This window comes from Sus scrofa, chromosome 14, assembly GCF_054392235.1.
Source record: "Sus scrofa isolate SSC_HxYL_T2T_F1_AM1 chromosome 14, Sscrofa_HxYL_maternal_Yorkshire_Landrace_v2.0, whole genome shotgun sequence".
Lineage (NCBI taxonomy): Eukaryota > Metazoa > Chordata > Mammalia > Artiodactyla > Suidae > Sus > Sus scrofa.
Genome location: NC_139396.1, coordinates 66,897,643 through 66,917,998, shown reverse-complemented (window position 1 = coordinate 66,917,998; position 20,356 = coordinate 66,897,643). Strand labels below are relative to the sequence as shown.

The following is a 20,356-nucleotide window of genomic DNA, read 5'->3' as shown; positions in this document are numbered from 1 at the left end:
GGGAAAGGGGGTGGGGAGGGATAAATTAGGAGTTTAGAATGAATAGATACAAAATACTGTATATAAAATAGATAAACAACAAGGTCATACTGTATAGTACAGGGAACTATGTTTAGCATCCAGTATTCCATAATGGAAAGGAAATGAAAAAAATACAATTATATATAATATATGTAAATAAATTATATAAATATATATACATATATATAACTGTACTTTATATCACTTTACTGTATACCAGAAACCAACACAACATTATAATTCAGTTATACTTCAATAAACATGCTTTTTAAAAGGGTATACATTTTGGAATCAGATACACCTTTGCTTGAATCCTGGATCTGTCATTCACCACTTGTATGACTTTGGGCAAGTTGCTTCTCTTTGAGCCTCAGTTTTCTTATCTGTAAAAAGAAAATAATAATAGGGTTGTTTTGAAAATCAGTTGTAGTAACACACAAGGATTTTAGCACTATGTCAGATACAGTTAAATACTTAAATAATAAAATGACCAAAAGAAATTTCAGGCTGCTATGCTTTTTTAAAAAAAATGGGGTTCTCCTTTTGAAAAGATATTTGATAACAGAGGAGTGGAAAGCTAAGGATCTGTGTTCTGCCAGCTTTGCTTCTGGCAAACTGTATGATTGAAGACAATTCTGGGTTGGAATTTTCTCATTTGTGGAGTAAGATCTGTTCTAGATATTATTCTTCAATTGTGTCTTTCATTTTTCTCTTGATTCTCTTCTGGAAGCCTTGTTAGATGTATTTGAACTATCTTATTCTGTCTTCTTTTGTTTCTTTGTCTTCTTTGTCTCAGCCTCTTTCCTGTGTTTATCTCCTTGTCTGTCCTAAATTTGAGTGATTTCCTTGAGTTAATATTCCTAGTCTCTAATTATCATCTGTGTATTTGTTGTTCAGACCACCTATTGAAGTTCTACCTCCCACCCCCACAAATGAGGTCCCCACCCTCTTTTATTTCTAGAGTTTCAAATTTGATTCTTTTAGTTTGTTGAATTATGCGTGACTCTTGGGATACAAATTTTTCCCATCTACATTACCATTCTGGGTGGTAGGTGGAGTTTTTCTAGTCCCTATTTCATGCACAGATCTTGACTATTTTTGTTTTTATTCAGATAGTTCATGTCCACTGAGCAGCATGCATGAAACCTGCAGCCTGGCCACCTCCCGCTGAGGTGGCAACAGGGCGTCCCTTCTGTGGCTGAAGCCTGTGATTGATTCCATTACTTTTCCTGGGAGCTTTATTGGTTTCACCTACTGCTCATAACTCTGTCTTTATTTCCTCTTTGTTTCTAGCACTTGAGGGATTTCCCTTTTTTGGATATGGTTTCAGACATGTAGCCAAAATTATTTTCATATATTCTACCTTATTGTGTGTTTTCAGATTGAAAGCTGTCTCTTTCCACATTAGCCTAGTACATCATTTTCACCACATTGATGGGAAGCTTCTGCAGATTTTCAGACATGTGCATGTATATTCCCCTGTTTAATAAATCTTTAGAATAATTGATAAGGCATTCCTGTTGTGGCTCAGTGGAAACGAATCTGACTAGTATCCATGAGGACGCAGGTTCGATCCCTGGCATCGCTCAGTAGGTTAAGGATCCAGTGTTGCTGTGAGCTGTGGTGTAGGTTGCAGACACAGCTCAGATCGCGAGTTGCTGTTGTTGTGATGTAGGCCAGCAGGCTCCGATTTGACCCCTAGCCTGGGAACCTCCATATGCCATGGGTGCAGCCCTAAAAAGACAAGAAAAGAGAGAAAGAATAAGTGATTAAACATCCTATCTTTTTTCAGCCCTGGCACACTACTTTGTACATAGTCGATAGCAACTAGCTGTTGAATGAGTGAATGAATGAATGAGATTTAAGGCATTGGTTTCCAGTTTGGAGATTTAATATACCATTGTTGAAACTTTAAACTTTATTGTTGCTTAAGTTTTCAACTTTGTTCTGCCTTATTCTCTTTTTAATTAAAGTGAACTGAATTAGAGGTGGGTCATAAAGAGGAGAATACCCAGAAACTAAAACACAGTAGAGAGTCCAAAACTGCACCAGGAATTAGTGACCTGAAAAGGGAGGTAAATATCAATAAGCCACTAAAAGATAGTCTTAGACAGAATCAGTGAAAAGCCCCCAGGGACCCTTCTGAAAGGAGAGAGTGGTGTTATCAGCTTGCTCTGTATCAACCATTTGTGTTTTGTCATGAAATTCACCTCCTTATCTTTATAAGCAGACTTTGATAAAAGATTGCCGACTAAGTAGTGTTTTTCTTGACTTCCAAAGCTGCTTTAATTTTCTCATAAATACCAAGATAATCTCACTTAAACTAAGTGCCTTCTTCCATCTCAGACAGAGCCTATTTTCCTGCTTTTCAGCTTGAGGAGGGTTAATATTGGCTCTGAATGAACATCTGCTGGCCCCATATTGACACAAGAATAAATTATTCAGCATGTAGTATTTGGGAATTTAAAAGCTCCATGATGAATTCTACAAAACTATATTATGTCTCTGACATTCTAGGGTTTCATTATTTTGTCTTCAATTATTCACAAAGGCTTTTCACCTCTCAAAGCATATAGGAATTCTTCAGATCAGGTGAGCCCAAGGCTGAAACGATGGAAGACTATATTAAGATATGATGTTCTCCTTTCTGTTTTGGTAGTATTTTTCTTTTTTAGTGGACTAAGCAATCCTTTCTCTGCACATGTAAAATGGAGCTCCGTTTGTTATGAGAGTGAGTTCTTTTGTTTGCAGAACACAGGTTGTGCAGTGTTGCTAGTCCTTTCCTGACAGCTCTGGAGAAATGTTTCTTGAGGATTTTAATAGTGATTCTCAACCTTTATTTACTATAAAATTATCTGTTTTCTATATGTGCATAGAGCAGTACATTAAGGTCTGAAATTGAGCAAAGGGGTTTTCTAAATACTTCTTGAATCATTGTCTGTTTGTCCACTATCATTACCTTAACTCTAGCCCTCTTTGTTTCTGATTGCATTGTTGTGATGGCTTCCCTCTAACTCAGGGATTCGTGTGTGTGTGTGTGTGTGTGTGTGTGTGTGTGTGTGTGTGTGTGTGTCTGTGTCTCCTTAGTCTGGTGGACCCTATGATAACAACAAAGAATGATTTTAGAAATACAGTTCCATTCATGGAGTCCTGTACAGCTCAAAGTGTGAAATATCTTCTAGTTTAACCTTATGTGGACCTCAAAAAATATTTCATCAAAGCTAAAACTTTCCATTCTTGTGATTAACCCCAAAGCGAATTTTTGGAGAGTTTGAACAAAACACATTAAGTCATGAAAAAAAAACACAACTTTTTTTTGGATGAACAGATAACTAAAAACTATTAGTACTTTAAAAATACTAGAAACTGAAATAAAGATCCAGATTTTCTTAGCAACATTCATCATACACACACATTTGAATTCTAAAATTGCTGTTAAATCTGTTAGATGCATAGAATGCATAATAAAAAAATAGGTTGATAAAGCTATGAGAAAATTGTACTTTATGTGGAATGCGATTAATGTTTAGACTTACCACCTTAGTACTGCTCTTATTACAGTCTTCTTTAGTTGCTGTTTTATATAAAATGGGTTTAAGAAGGGACAAAGAAAGGTGAGAGAGAATAGATCTTTCTCTCCAGTGCTTACATCACTCTCTGCTAATGAGTTAGTTATGAAAAGAAGTACATTTATCTACTCTTTCAGCCTTCTGGTTACATACTAGACAGGTATGCTGGTTTCGTACATGAAGACTGTTGTCTCATCTTCATTGTTGACTTAATTTTTTTAGAAGTGTTGGGTACTCCAGGGGATTAATAGTAATGCACTGAGATTTTTTTTTTTTTTTTTTAACCAACTGATAACTGCAAAGTTAATTCAGATCTTTCTGGACTATAGTAAGTAATGATTTGTTTTCTTATTTTACCCCAAATACAAAATGGCATAAGTTATAATGATTGCTTACGTTTGTATCTAACTTTTTACAGAACATTTTTTCTTATTTGGTCTTATTTTATCCTTATAGTAATTTGTAACACGGTTATGTCAGGGATTATTTTTCTCTCTTTCACAGATGAGGAAACTGAGGCCCAGAGAGGTTGTGACTTGCCTAAGGTCAGAGTAAATAAATGGAGAACTGAGACTGGAACCCAGGCCTCTTGGCTCCTTTCCAGTGCTCTTTTCTATAACTCCAGTCAGAGAGGGTTTACTCTTCGCTTTCTCTGTAGTATACTTTTGTACCACTCAGGCAGATGGATGGGCGTTTGTTCATTCCTGGTAATGGACATGGCTTATGTCCCCATCTGCTTGGTATACAATCAGTGACTATACTGAGAAATGTCCGTTTAAAATATTAAATTGCATCAAAACTTATGACATTTAAAGTGCATTTACAATTTAGTTAACAATTTCATCTGTTTCTTTGTAATTACAGAGGTTTTCAGTCACTTTAATTTAGCAGGCTGGAAAAATATGACCTCTGGCTATGTGGCCTTTTCATTGTGTGTGTGTGTGTGTGTGTGTGTGTGTGTGTGTGTGTGTGTGTGTGTGACTGATGAACTTGGGAGGTTTCATTACTTTCTCCTCTGCTTTTCCAAGGGCTCTAATTGTCTCTACTGCAACCCCTAAGCCTCCTCCTCCTGTCTGCTGACAGCAGTCAGGATTTCCATGTGACATAGAGCAGCAGATTATTGATTTTGCTTTTTGTGTCAGGGCACTGTTTGTGTCCCTTGAGGTGGTCTTGTGGGCATTTAGTTCATCAGTAATTATGCACAGGCCCCACTTTAGCTTGAGCAAGGAGGGAAATGTCAAACAGAAACGGACTGGGACAATTCTTTTAAGAGTGAACATCAGGGAATTTATACTAGAGAGAAACACTGAGCTGTCACTTTACCTTCAGCATTTTACTTTGATTTCCAGTTGGCATGTTTAAAGAGTCTGACATTTCGTTTCTCTGTGTTCACTTGAGCAGGGAGTATGGGATCAGAAGCCATCGATTGGTTAGCAGTCTATAACTCTTAAGTAGCATTCAATCATGAATGAAAGCTTCACATGTTTGGAAGTCAGCTCCCAAACAACTGGGTATGTCTACAGCTTGTGGATGTCTGTCTCTTCTGATCCAAACATGGAGAAGTCAGTCTAGTTCCACTAGATGTCAGGGAAGCCTCACTGACATCTCAGGTGAGGCTAATTCTCAGGACTTTAGGAAATCTACGTGCTTTACCTTGGCTCAGATAACCTCTGGAGGCCTGCTAGGCTAGGCCTATACCTAGTACCCTCTGGGAGCCCTGGTGAGTCCCCTTTCCCTTCAGCTATATTCCACCTTTCAAGGATAGGAGGCAAATGAGAAGTCTCAAGGGCCACTGTGCATGTGAGGAAGGGCTAAAGGTTCATCTATGGCTTTCATATTTTTTGGACAACCTGAGACCACATTTATGAATTCTACGGTTGTTTCTAGTATCTAAGAGAATAATGGCAGTTTTATTCTATAGATTTTACCTGAGGGTGAATCTTCTCCTATCACAGCCCTCAAGCACTAGGTGGACTGTCTGAAACCAAGGTACAGGTTCTAGACTGATTTAGAATAGTGGAAAGGCATGTGGCTGGCTTTTCATGCTTGCTTCATACTCAAATGGCAAGCCTGCTTTTGGTTTTGATCGGTTGATACCAATCTGATAGTTATAAAGGGAGATGTCAAAATCTCATCCCTTGAAGTCTTTCTCTGTCTCTCTCAAAACGTGTGAGATTGTATGAGTACTATTCTTCCTGCTGCCCTTCTCAGTGGGCCTCACTAGCCCCGAGTGTGTTAGGAGTATATTCGATGATCTGGGGCATTAGGTGCTTATGCATATATATTTTGCTGAGTAATATATTAATCATTGCTTCTCAAGCTACATGTGGTGAGGTTCTGTTAATGAAATTCTAAGGGTGAAATATGAAATTGAATGGAGTGCACTGTAAATGAAGAAGAGTGGTAAATAAAAGAAGCATATGCAGAGGAGAAAAGAGCAGTAATTTTCAAGAACTTTTCCTTTAAAATATTTTTTTACGGCCACACCTGTGGCATATAGAAGTTCCCAGGCCAGGGATTGAATCTGAGCTACACCTGCAACCTATGCCACAGCTATGGCAACACCAGGTCCTTTAACCCACTCTGCCAGGCTGGGGAATAAACCTGAGCCTGTGCAGCAACTGGACCCACTGCAGTCAGATTCTTAACCCATTGTGGCATAGCAGAAACTCCTCCTTTAAAAGCTTTAGTTTGTTTCTACCCTGATCACCTCAGAATACATTTTTGATTTTTTTGCATTTTTGTTTTTTTCCTTTTGATTTATTTTGCTTTCTTTGTTGTGTGCTATACGGTGTACTTGTCCAGTACTCTTCCCCAACTCCTACTGAAACAATGGGCTGGGTGTCTTATTTTTATTTTATTTATTTATTTATTCTGTCTTTTTGCCTTTTCTAGGGCCATTCCTGTGGCATATGGAGGTTCCCAGGCTAGGGGTCGAATCGTAGCTATAGCCACTGGCCTACGCCAGAGCCACAGCAATGCGGGATCCCAGCCGCGTCTGTGACCCACACCACAGCTCACCACAATGCCGGATCCTTAACCCACTGAGCAAGGCCAGGGACCGAACCTGCAACCTCATGGTTCCTAGTTGGATTCGTTAACCACTGAGCCACGACGGGAACTCCCTGGGTGTCTTATTTTTACTGTAATCCTTCCTTGCTCCCCTTCCTCTAAATTATTTGCATTGTCTGTATGTAAAAAGTCCTGTATGTTATAGAGATTGGCAATCTGTGAAGGGTATACCAAGGCTGTTAAACAGTTTTCATGGATATTTATGTCCACCAGTCCTATTCCTTGTCACTTGCAAAGGCTATTATCAGCTACCTGCACTAACAAGTGGCTTTTAGTTCCTGCATAATTTGTGGCCCATTATCAGCCAGCTTGGTAAGTTGGTGAGTTGGTGTCACTGCTCCTGACTTTTAGATGTTTCCAATGATCATATAGTTGATCAGTGTTTTAGATAAGAGCTCTTAGCCAGCACATGTCTTCAACCCTGGCTGTTCAAGTTGCTGTCTGTGATCCAATCTGACATAGTAGAATGAAAGCAATGCACAGCCATTTTGACAAGGTTGGTAATATCTGGCATAAAGAATGAGGAACTGTGAGCTAATACATAGATAGTTAGACAAGCCCGAGTCAATATCCCAGATCTGCTACCTATTACCTTCTGACCTTGAACATTTTTTATTTTCCCTTCTGAACATTAGTATCTGCTTAGTAAAATGGGCTAATGTTATCTATTTCATAGATTGTTGTAGAGATTAAATGATACATATATGAAAAGCATCCATGGTTGTACCTTTTTGTTTACTAGTGCATTTAGTGTTTGTTTTCCTTTAATTTACATAAACCATCCCTATAACCAACTCTCACCCTGAATATCTAATAACAACTTACAAGGTTATAAGGTAGAATGAGTGTTTCAGTTTAGTTATGTGAAATAGTTTCTTCCCTATGAATGCTGGCTTTTTTTCTGAAAGTTTTAACATTGAATGAATTCCCAATTACTTTAATAAATTTTGTTTGAAATGAAGATGATGGTCTGTGTAACTATTTAAGATCTCTTCAAACTCTGTAATTTTATAATTCTTTGTCTTTTTTATTTTTTATTTTTTTTTAATGGTCACACCATGATACATAAATGTTCCTGGGCCAGGGATTAAATCCAAGTTGTAGCTGCAACCTACACCACAGCTGCAGCAATGCTAGATCCTGAATTAACCCACTGCATTGGGCTGGGGATCAAACCATACCTCTGCAGCAACCTGAGTCACTGTAGTCAGATTCTTAAACCGCTGTGCCGTAATGGGAACTCCTTTGTCAGTTTTGAAAAACCAGCATAATATGCCTTTCTGGGTTTTAAGTTCTGATTTCTATACTGTAAAGTCTTTGGAAAAAAGTGTCAGCTTCACAAGAACTTTTTCTTGTTTATGTACCCAGAGTATTAATGTTTTTGTGATGATGTTTTCTTTTAAAAATAAAAACAACTAAAAATAAATTTCTTTGCCAAACTCTCAAAGTTCCTTTGCCTTGGACTTTGTGAGCAAACTCATGCAGATCCATAAAAGGTCATTGGCAGGCACCTTGGCTAATTCAGTGACTTTGGCTCTTTGAGAAGAGTGAGGCTGAGGGAAGTGGGAGGATAGGAGGGCTGGGAAAGGAGATGGTTCTAGACTTGAGGACTCAGTAGTCCCATTTACTATATAAGGATCTTTAGGGAATGATTACTAGCATTTTTCCAGCAGTTATCATTTTTCCTTCCTGTGAGTTTTTTATTTCAGGGTCATAGTTGTGGAAGTTCTATTAACCAGCACTTTATTGCTTGTAATATGACATATTCATTTGTGGTTCCAAATATTTGTGGCTCTTGTGGTTTTTTTGTTTGTTTGTTTTTGTTTGTTTTAATTTTAAATAGGTCTGAAATACCCAGGGCTATAGTTAAGGATAAAACAAAGAATGTCACAGTCACCTCCAAGGGGGAGAGCCAGTGAGTCCTGCAGGCTGTGAAAACTCAGGATACTGGCCCTGACAGCAGAGGTGCATATCAAAGGGATGATTCCAGGGAGCCCAGGCCTCTTTTGTTCCTGTTACCTGCCCTTTGTTGCAGAAACTCATATATATCTTAGTTCCTCCCTCCCCTCCTGGAAGGTTACAGTAAGACCAGCTGTTTTAAGACAGGGATGCCCACTCTCACCACTGCTCTTCAACATAGTTTTGGAAGTCCTAGCCACAGCAATCAGACAAACCAAAGAAATAAAAGGCATCCATATAGGAAGAGATAAAACTGTCACTGTATGCAGATGACATGATACTATACATAGAAAACCCTAAGGACTCAACCCAAAAACTCCTTGAACTGATTAATAAATTCAGCAAAGTAGCAGGATATAAGATTAACATTCAGAAGTCAGTTGCATTTCTGTATACCAGCAATGAAACATTAGAAAAGGAATACAAAAATACGATACCTTTTAAAATTGTACCTCACAAAATCAAATACCTTGGAATACACCTGACCAAGGAGGAAAAGGACCTATATGCCGAGAACTATAAAACTTTAATCAAAGAAATAAAAGAAGATGTAAAGAAATGGAAAGATATTCCATGTTCCTGGATTGGGAAAATCAATATTGTAAAAATGGCCATACTGCCCAAAGCAATCTACAGATGCAATGCAGTCCCTATCAAATTACCCATGACATTTTTCACAGAACTAGAACAAACAATCCAAACATTTATATGGAACCACACAAGACCCAGAATTGCCAAAGCAATCCTGAGAAACAAAAACCAAGCAGGAGGCATAACTCTCCCAGACTTCAAGAAATACTACAAAGCCACAGTCATCAAAACAGTGTGGTACTGGTACCAAAACAGACAGACAGACCAATGGAACAGAATAGAGAATCCGGAAATAAATCCTGACACCTATGGTCAAATCTTTGACAAGGGAGGCAAGAACATAAAATGGGAAAAAGAAAGTCTATTCAGCAAGCATTGCTGGGAAACCTGGACAGCTGCATGCAAAGCAATGAAACTAGAACACACCCTCACACCATGCACAAAAATAAACTCGAAATGGCTGAAAGACTTAAATATACGACAGGACACCATCAAACTCCTAGAAGAAAACATAGGCAAAACACACTCTGACATCAACATCATGAATATTTTCTCAGGTCAGTCTCCCAAAGCAATAGAAACTAGAGCAAAAATAAACCCATGGGACCTCATCAAACTGAAAAGCTTTTGCACAGCAAAGGAAACCCAAAAGAAAACAAAAAGACAACTTACAGAATGGGAGAAAATAGTTTCAAATGATGCAACTGACAAGGGCTTAATCTCTAGAATATATAAGCAACTTATACAACCCAACAGCGAAAAAGCCAATCAATCAATGGAAAAATGGGCAAAAGACCTGAATAGACATTTCTCCAAAGAAGATATACAGATGGCCAACAAACACATGAAAAAATGCTCAACATCGCTGATTATAAGAGAAATGCAAATCAAAACTACCATGAGATACCACCTCACACCAGTCAGAATGGCCATCATTAATAAATCCACAAATAACAAGTGCTGGAGGGGCTGTGGAGAAAAGGGAACCCTCCTGCACTGTTGGTGGGAATGTAAACTGGTACAGCCACTATGGAGAACAGTTTGGAGATACCTTAGAAATCTATACATAGAACTTCCATATGACCCCGCAATCCCACTCTTGGGCATCTATCCGGACAAAACTCTACTTAAAAGAGACACGTGCACCCGCATGTTCATTGCAGCACTATTCACAGTAGCCAGGACATGGAAACAATCCAAATGTCCATCGACAGAGGATTGGATTCGGAAGAAGTGGTATATATACACAATGGAATACTACTCAGCCATCAAAAAGGATGACATAATGCCATTTGCAGCAACATGGATGGAACTAGAGAATCTCATCCTGAGTGAAATGAGCCAGAAAGACAAAGACAAATACCATATGATATCACTTATAACTGGAATCTAATATCCAGCACAAATGAACATCTCCTCAGAAAAGAAAATCATGGACTTGGAGAAGAGACTTGTGGCTGCCTGATGGGAGGGGGAGGGAGTGGGAGGGATCGGGAGCTTGGGCTTATCAGACACAACTTAGAATAGATTTACAAGGAGATCCTGCTGAATAGCATTGAGAACTATGTCTAGATACTCATGTTGCAACAGAAGAAATGGTGGGGGAAAAACTGTAATTGTAATGTATACATGTAAGGATAACCTGACCCCCTTGCTGTACAGTGGGAAAATAAAAAAAAAATATTAAAAAAAAATAAAAAAGACCAGCTGTTTTTATATCTAGGTCTTTAATCCATTCGGAGTTTATTTTTGTATATGGTGTTAGGAAGTCATCTAATTTCATTCTTTTTTATACTGTTGATGGGAATGTAAATTGGTGCAACCACTGTGGAAAACAGTATGAAGATTCCTCAGAAAAGTAAAAATAGAATTACCATTTGATCCAGCAATCCCACTCCTGCGCATCTATCCAGAGAAAACCATGACTTGAAAAGACACATGTACTCCAATGTTCATTACAGTACTATGTACAGTAGCCAAGACATGACATGGAAACAACCTAAATGTCTATTGACAGAGGAGTAGATAAAGAAAATATGGTACCTATACACAATGTAATATTACTCAGCCATTAAAAGTAATCATGGCATTTGTAGCAACATGGGTGGACCTAGAAATTATCATGCTAAGTGAAGTCAGTCAGACAATGAGACACCAACATCAAATGCTGTCACTTACATGTGGAATCTAAAAAAAGGCCACAATGAACTTCTTTGCAGAACAGATACTGACTCACAGACTTTGAAAACCTTATGGTTTCCAAATGAGACAGCTTGGGGGGTAGGGGGATGCACTGAGGCTTTGAGATGGAAATACTGTAAATATTTGGTTGTGATGATTGTTGTATAGCTATAAATGTAATAAAATTAATCAAGTAAATACAAAAAAAGACCAGCTGGTTAAAGTTATTTATTTTGATAGAGAAAGGTATTATGACTAATGTACTGAATAAAACTTCAGTCAAGGCAGCAGTATACTTCAATGGAAAGAAGCCAGTTGCTTTGAAGTTAGATCTGAGTGTGAATCCTCTGGTTTCACATGGGTCCAGGGCCTTAGCACCTTGGGAAGTGAAAGGAAAGGAAAAATCTTCACTTCCTCTTCCTAATTAAAGTCAAGGAGACACATTTTCTCACCCCTTTAGGAAACTTCCCTATCCCAATGAGCTATATCTTATTTCATGCAGATTATAGAATTAGGATGATCACAGTAACTTTGAGAATAGGGCATAAATGGAACGCTTGTGTGGTTTTTAACTGTAATAATTTGCATCGCTAATAATACTAATCAGAAGAATGGATTTGTTATTTTCAGTTGTATTTTCTTTAAACATTTCAGATTTTTTAGCATGTTAGAGACTTAGTCCTACAATTTCCCTAATGCTTTCAGATTCTTGGTTTGGCAAGTGGTATCATGATTTCATACTAATACTAGTAACAAGGTATTTGTCATGTGTTCATTCTTAAGCATATTTCAAAGTGACCTTAATATCTGATTTTTTGAATCAGATTAGAAAGCTGAGGACATTTTGAATTGAGCTTAGCTTATTTTATTTTATTTTTTTTACACAAAGTAAATTGGAGATTTGTTATTACAGGAATATTTTCTTATGTATAAAGTTTTAGAATCACTTGAAGCAGAGTGGAAAGCAGATGCTGAGAGCAGTGAAATGAAATAGGTAAAAAGTTCATAAAGGAATGAAATTAATACTGCATATGTAAATTTGGACAAATGGCACTTCATTTCTCCCATCTTTTAAAAATAAAACTGAATTTTCACTTCACAAATCACCCATTTTGGTGACTGGTTTTTGAATTTCTAGTGCCTATAACATGCAAAATGGAGTGTGAACCACTCAGACTTGCCCTCAGTTCATGCCCCTGAGCATTTTATAGAGTACACATCTCTGTCTAATGATAACAGGGAAGCTTGTTTGGGATTTGAGTTTAGTTTAAAGAAAGCATGGTTGAATTTGCTGTTATTTTCTTGGTAATATTGCTTTAGATAGTGTATGCTTCATTATTCTCTGGTCAGTGGCTCTTCTTCAAGACTCAGCTTGAAGGCACTTGCTGTAATATAGTCTAATTTGTCTAATATAGTCTAATTTGTTTGGAGTATAGTCTAACTTGTTTGGAATATAGTCTAATTGCTAAGTTGTGTTGCAAGATACCACATAATTTCTGGACCACTGATCACGGGATTGGTATACATGTGGTTAGCACATTCTTTCATAGGCATAGAGCACATGCCAAATGACTAGTAAAATAATAAGTGCTATTTGTTTGTATTGAATTCTATAATACAGCTAAAGAGTGTCAACTTAAAAAAATGCACAACCTGAAAGTTGAGAGTTAAGTCTTATTTGGGACAAAATTAAGACTTAAGTCCAGGAGACAGCATCTCAGGGAGCCCTGAGAACCCCCTTCTAGGAGGCAAGGGAAGACCTAAGATACATAGGAATTTTTCAGCAAAGCAGATAGCAGGAACAAAAGAGGCCTGGGCTCCCTGGAATCATCCCTTTGATATGCACCTCTGCTGTCAGGGCCAGTATCCTGAGTTTTCACAGCCTGCAGGACTCACTGGCTCTCCCCCTTGGAGGTGACTGCGTTCATTCCTTGCAGAGGACTGTGACATTCTTTGTTTTATCCTTAACTATAGCCCTGGGTATTTCAGACCTATCTGAAATACTGCCCAAAAGAGGAAAGGGGGATATCACTTATGATAAAGGTGAGGGGGAGGTGCACATTTTATAAAAGTTGCTGATCTCCTGAAGGTTATTATTAGTCACAAGGAGCAGACATTACCATGAAGGATTTTAGTGCTTTTCTAAATATGAGGAGATGTAAGAATTGACCACATAACATTTTCTAAAAACCTGTGCCTATCTGAAGACCCATTCTTCCAGTTTTCCCAAATCACAGAGTCCTTCACTCCTGATTTTCACCCTGAGCCCTAGCCCTAACCCTAACCCTAACCCTAACCCTCAAGGGGGTGCTTCGGGTAGGCAGCTGCAGTGGCTCAAGATTTAATCCATGTAGAGGCTGATGGCAAGTGCCAAACTTCAATTCACAAGAGTAATAGTGAATATATACCTATATGGTTATGTCCATATATAAACAGTAGTGTATACTGACTTTTAAATTAAGAATCCTTTTCTTTGTCTTTCTATATGCTCCCAAGGAACTTAAAAATACCAGGACACTGGGTTAATCCAAGTTTTTTACTGTTCATGTAATTTTTAAAAATAGGTAGAAGCTAGTTTTATATCAGCATTTGAAAGCTACGGAACAGCTGTATTGGTATGCAGAATGTATAACTCAGTGAAAATGTTGCTACAAACAGACAGGCTCCAATAGATCTTTGTACATGTTCCAAATTAAATTATACTCATCTCCAGTGCCACATTCTGTAACTCTCACAAAAAAGACTTATCTGTGCTGTATAAAAGTAATCCATTGGAATTCTTTTTTTTTTTTTTTTTTCTTTTTAGGGTTGAACCCATGGCATATGGAAGTTCCCTGGCTCGTGGGTCAAATCTGAGCTGTAGCTGCTGGCCACAGCCACAGCCACAGCAACTTGGGATCTCAGCTGCATCTGTGACCTACACCACAGCTTATGGCAACACTGGATCCTTAACCCACTGAGTAAGGCTGGGACCGAACATGCATCCTTATCCTCATGGATACTAGTCAGGCTCATTATCACTGAGCTACAATGGGAATTTCCAGGACATTTAACTGAAATTCTTTTTTTTTTTTTTTTTTTTTTTTTTGGCTTTTTAGGGCCACATCCATGGCATATGGAAGTTCCCAGGCTAGGGACCGAATTGGAGATGCAGCTGCCAGCCTACCCCACAGCCACAGCAATAGCAATGCCAGATCCCACCTGCTTCTGCGACCTACAGCAAAGCTCATGGTAATGCTGGGTCCTTAATCCACTAAGTGAGACCAGGTATCGAACCCATGTCCTCATGGATATTAGCTGAGCCATGATGGGAACTCCCTTGTTGGAACTCTTTTTGTTTTTTTTGTCTTTTCTAGGGCCGCTTCCTGTGGCATATGGAGGTTCCCAGGCTAGGGGTCTAATTGGAGCTGTAGCCACCGGCCTACGCCAGAGCCACAGCAACGCAGGATCTGAGCCGTGTCTGCAACCTACACCACAGCTCATGGCAATGCCAGATCCTTAACCCACTGAGCGAGTCCAGGGATTGAACCCGAAGCCTCATGGTTCCTACTCGGATTTGCTAACCACTACGCCACAACAGGAACTCCCTAATTGGAATTCTTGAATTAGACTAAGGACAATGTCATCCTTTTGTATCAGAAATTTTTAAAGACACATGTGATTTTCCTATCTAGGATTTTCTGTCTAATCTCTATTTTATCTTATTTATTCTATATTTAAACAATTTTGTGGGTTATACATTTTGGAAATATTTACTATTACTATTAAGTAAATCTGTACATTTTGTATATATCATTCATAAGGTGTATGTTTTTTCATTATGTTTACGTGTGTATGTACGTTCCTTTCTGTCACCAATTAGAAGTTGTCATAATAGAACTATTTCTTTTTGCTTAACTTTTTTTGGGGGGGTGTGTTGAAAATAGTCTGGTTCTTTAGTAGCAGAGGCTGATGTGAATTAAAAGGTGTTTAGAATTTCCTCTCACAGGTCTAATAAAAATTTTAGTTTGCATCTGAGTATGTGTATGTTAATTTCTTGCATTTACTTGAAGAATATTTTGTACTCTAAGCTATTCTAGTTTCTCTTATCTGGTTAATTTCCATCATATAATTGTAATATGTTCAACAGTTTGCTCTAGATATGCTGCATGGATACATTTATTAGATAAAATTATGGTATTACTTCAGCTCTGATATATATATTTGATTGGATCCCTATGAAAAATATATTCTTAATACATGATTTTATATATATACATGTGTATATAATTTTACACAATTCTGTGTGTATAATAAAATTACCATCAGTGTCTTATAAATTAACTACATCTTGCTTTATCCAATTTTATCTATAAAGTTTATATAAAAAATGACTATTTTAAACTGATTTAAACCAAAATAAAATCTTAGAGAAATTCCAAATTTTATAAAATAGTGTTGTGTTTGAATAGAAAAATATTGGCAATATATAAGTTAAAGTAAAAGTGATGTTCTCTGGGTAATGGGATTGAAGAACGAGCTTAATTTTTGTTGTGCTTTTATATTTTCCCTAAATTTTATAGGATGAACATATATTCTTTAATGAGAATAATATAATCTTTAAAATAAGACAAATGGAGTTCCAGTCATGACTCAGTGGTTAGTGAACCCGACTAGCATCCCTGAGGATGTGGGTTTGATCTTTGGCCTTGCTCAGTGGGTTAATGATCTGGCGTTGCAGTGAGCTGTGGTGTAGGTCGCAGGCACAGTTCAGATCATGAGCTGTGGCTGTGGTGTAGGCTGGAGGCTATAGCTCCTATTGGACCTCTAGCCTGGGAACCTCCATACGCCTTGAGTGTGGCCCTAAAAAAACAAAAAGACCGAAAAAAATAAATAAATAAAATAAGACAAATGTAGTTTAAATCTCTTTGAAAGAAACATTTTACATTTATTTGTTCTACCTTTCAGTTGAGAAATGTTTTTATTATTTGATTTATAATGTGATAAATGTTAGCATAAAATTTTGAGTTTAAATTATGAAGTTAACTGTAAAATAATTTTTTAGTAATATTACCTTTTTATTTCGCCATTCATGTGGCATGTTAATTATGCTCTGAGAATATAGGTCTCTAATGTAGACCATATTAGCAATTAGGAAATTTAACACATATACACACAAAAACAGTTTTAGCTTATATAAACCCAAGACAGGTAACTTTTTATTATGGAGTTTTGAAATATGTTCAGGGTACAAATATATACCAAAATTCACTAAAATTAAAATGTTTATGATATAACCTGAGCTAGTTCAAAATTGCAAAAACCGATTTTAAAAAATCAGCAAGTCTGACAAACTCTAAAAGAAACATGAAATGTACTCATATTGTTAGGATTTGCCATTAATTGAGTAGCTTTTTTTTTCTTCCTCTATTGTTTTGATGTATTGGTCTCCAAGTGGCCACAATTCTTGTTTGCATTTATCTTCAATTCATCTTAATTAGAGAGTTGAACAAAAGCAGTACTCTTTTGGCCTTAGAGATAGATGCTTCTTGGAATCCTGAGGGCATTCGTCATCATTAGGGTTGTTTTAGCCTCTTGAAGATGCTACAGGTTGTATTCTTTGGAGATTTTTAAAAATATTTTCTCTTCTTAGTCATCTAGTTTAATTCAGTATTTCAGGGTATATTTAATACTGGAAAAAGACATCCGAATAATTAAAAAATGTGATGTTTTCAGAGCTTTCATTAAACCTGTAAAACGTTATTTTCTCTATTCCGGTCACTTTATGGAGGACCTTGATTGTAGACCTATTTATTAGAGACTTCCGAATACATAAATCAATTTTGATTTTTTTTTTTTTTTGGTCTAATGATAATGTGACTTGTTAATAATTACTCTAGTTAACTTCCAGTTAATGAGAATTGTGACTTCATATTAGATTCCTTCTAATTAGTACTTTGTCATTTTACATCATCAGAAAATGGTGTTTACTGGTCTGGAATTAAGGAAAGAGTTCCATTTGGCAGTAGGTGGTTCATTAACACATGAAAAGAAATAGACTGGCTCACACCCTTCTTGCCAATTGTAAGTGTTTTTGTTAAAAGGGAAAGCTTGCCTGGCCTTAGGGAAGGGATAGTGGTGACAGATATCTTATGGAGAACTTTTACATTTTCTTTTTTGGAAAAAAAAAATGTTTGAAAAAGGAGACATTGAAATGAAATCTGGTATCACAAGGTTCCAAATGATAGTGTGGAAGTATTAAGGAGAAATTTGGGCTGCCTCAGCAGTTAGCTACTCTATAAATAATTAAAGATCATATTTCATAGAATAGGATTTTAGGATGTTCCACAGTTCTAAAGAACCTTAAGAAATCATTTAACCCAACTCTTTACTTTAGAAATGATGAAATTGAGGCTGGGAGAAGGAAAGTAATTGAAATTTATATAGCAGATCAGTTACAACGCTAGTACCAGCCCAAGATTTCTTTACTACCTGCCTGGTGTTCTAGTTCACTACCATATTTTTGCTATCTTAATTACATGCTATCAAGAAGATTAATCTAGTCTAAATGTCTTACAGGAAATGTGATTACGATTGAACTAGAAACTAGAAAACATAGTGATTTGTTTTCTTTAGGTTTGTCAGAAGTTTGGTATAAAATTAGGCCAGAGGACTTTAACTTCTTTCACCATAATTGACAAAGTGATGAATAAGTATAAAGATTTTAAAATTTGGCATGTAAATGTTTTTAAATTAAATGGCATTAGGAATAGGAGCTTGAATATGTAATTTAAGAGATTTTTCTTGTTAAGTGTAGCTACTATGGAAATATGAATAGAGGCATAAAATGTTCTGGTCTGAGTTGAATGCTGGCAGAACAATGAACATAATCTAGTTCATTTTTGTATGGAAGTCACCCTCTGGTATAGGACAAAAGGACAGTCTTACCTCATCACTTGAAATGATTTCTTTGCTATTGTAGTGTGAGACAAACATCTGAAAGGATCAGGTTTTGAGTGGATTCTGATGTCTCCATACTATTTTATTTCAAGTATACTGATATCTGTATAATAAGTTATATCTATTTATGTTGAAATCTAGAAGGCTCCAATCTCAGGGGAGGATGAGTGAGACAGCAGGAAGAGATCAACTTTCTAAGCCTCCCTTTTTATGTTTATTGAAAGGTGTTTGTACAGTTGTTACTTTTGTCCAGTTTAAAAAAATTCAGATTGTTTGAAACAAGCAAAGGAAAATTTGAATGATTTTCAAATAGACTAAGTTTACCTGCATAATTTAAAATCATTTTATTTTTGCTTGTATTGGCTTTTCTTATTGTACTTAAATATTTCTTCTGAAAGGACCTCTACTGAACTGTGGTCTCACTGGTGAATGAAATAAGTGTAAGTACTTGAATTTCAAATGCATGTTTTTTACGTTTAAATTGCTGTTCTCTGCTGTAGGAAGAGCTTATGAAAACCATCTATAGTTCATAAGTATGGACTCTTGCAGTGAAATTAGAGGCCATTAGAACTATTGGTCTTATTTCCATCTGAATTAGTTAACTGCCTGTTAAGGTTCAGAGCTTATTGACCAACAGGCATTTATTACCCTGGCCTTAATGACACAATGATTTCCATTAAATTCCAGAGTTTATGGAAATAAAAAAGAGATCTTGCAAAGAGAGTGGTTAGTGGCTGCATTTAATTATTAGAATTAATTAGGCATTTAAATGTGGATATAAAGCATGTTTTAAAAACAAGTATTTCTGTTTCATTGCTCTGAGCCAATTGTGCTGAAGGGAATGAAAATTTTGTTATTGTTCTTCCTGGAAGTGCTTCTGGTTCTCTTGTTTCACAAAGTGTATATACTGAAATTGCTGAGCCATGTCTTCAGAGAGACTTTATCAATAATATAGGATATTTAGTAGTTTAACATTTGCCATTAATAATATTCAGGATAATTTTGAAAATAACCAACGTGATTGATGTAGGGTCTTAAATGTACTCATCTGGGAGCTTAAGAAAATAATTCATTTTTTTCAAGGACTTTTAAAGTGGGAAATTCAGAACCTGTTCTATAACTACTATATTTAAGAAGGCTTCTTCACATAAGATATCATTTAAATTAGGGGCTTTGTGCATCATTTTTGAACTTGCAGTGGTTAAAAATGTATCTTAGGAGCTAGATGAAAAAACTTACTAAAAAATTAATGTATCCTGAAAGAAGGTAGAGAGAATGACATATTATGAAGTAGAACCTAGTTTTTAAGCTTTTGGGATTCTATCTATTTCATCAAAAATTGATGTGGGATCTGAATATTCATCTCTAAGACCATGTGAAATGATAAACTGTAGAATCAGAGCTGCTTCTCTATAGAAAATTCATTTGCAAGTGTCAGCCAACATTCCTTTCAAATAACTTGAAATGAGTTTCTTAATTTGCTTAAGAAGTAAAGTTTCAGAAACTTGATGCAACTAAGTTCATTTGCATTTCCTCTGGACAAGATAAATCCACTTCATTGATACTGGTTTGGATAATTTCTCCCCAAGGGGCAGTGCATCTTTTTCAAACTCAGAAATCCAGGAGCATTGTGGGTAAAGCTTCCTACATTAATTCATATCTGTCTTGGCTAGGGAACTTGCTGAGCCCATAAAAGATGTAAATATGGATTTAGTCTTCTGGATTTCAGTGTCTAAAGAAAGGAAGGAGGAGAGAACTGAGATTTTGGAAGACATAGAGTTTAAGGAAGGAATTTGGAAGTGGTTAGGGTTACAAATTTAGGAAAAACAGAATGAGAGAAGGTATGGTAGTAGATGGAATTCTTTACTAATAAATATTTGTTGATGGATAGATTATATTATGTCATGGTAGGCTGTATGTATATAGATATGAATAAAAGATGACCCCTGCCTTTGAAGAACTCATTTTCAGTTAATTTGTTTGTTCCTTTGTTTATTTAGCAGTCATTGGGTAACTACTTTGTG

General features: G+C 36.7%; 1 protein-coding gene and 1 long non-coding RNA gene across 10 annotated transcripts in view; both read left to right on the top strand.

The window, feature by feature from the left end:
* Window positions 1–20,356, top strand: part of TTC28 (tetratricopeptide repeat domain 28) — a 609,616-nt gene that overhangs the window by 276,224 nt on the left and 313,036 nt on the right. The gene's annotated exons all lie outside the window — the stretch shown is intronic.
* LOC146396628 (uncharacterized) lies at window positions 2,950–9,165 on the top strand. The gene is made up of 2 exons (XR_014825884.1): window positions 2,950–6,100; window positions 6,517–9,165. It is a non-coding gene; the product is annotated as an uncharacterized LOC146396628 (long non-coding RNA).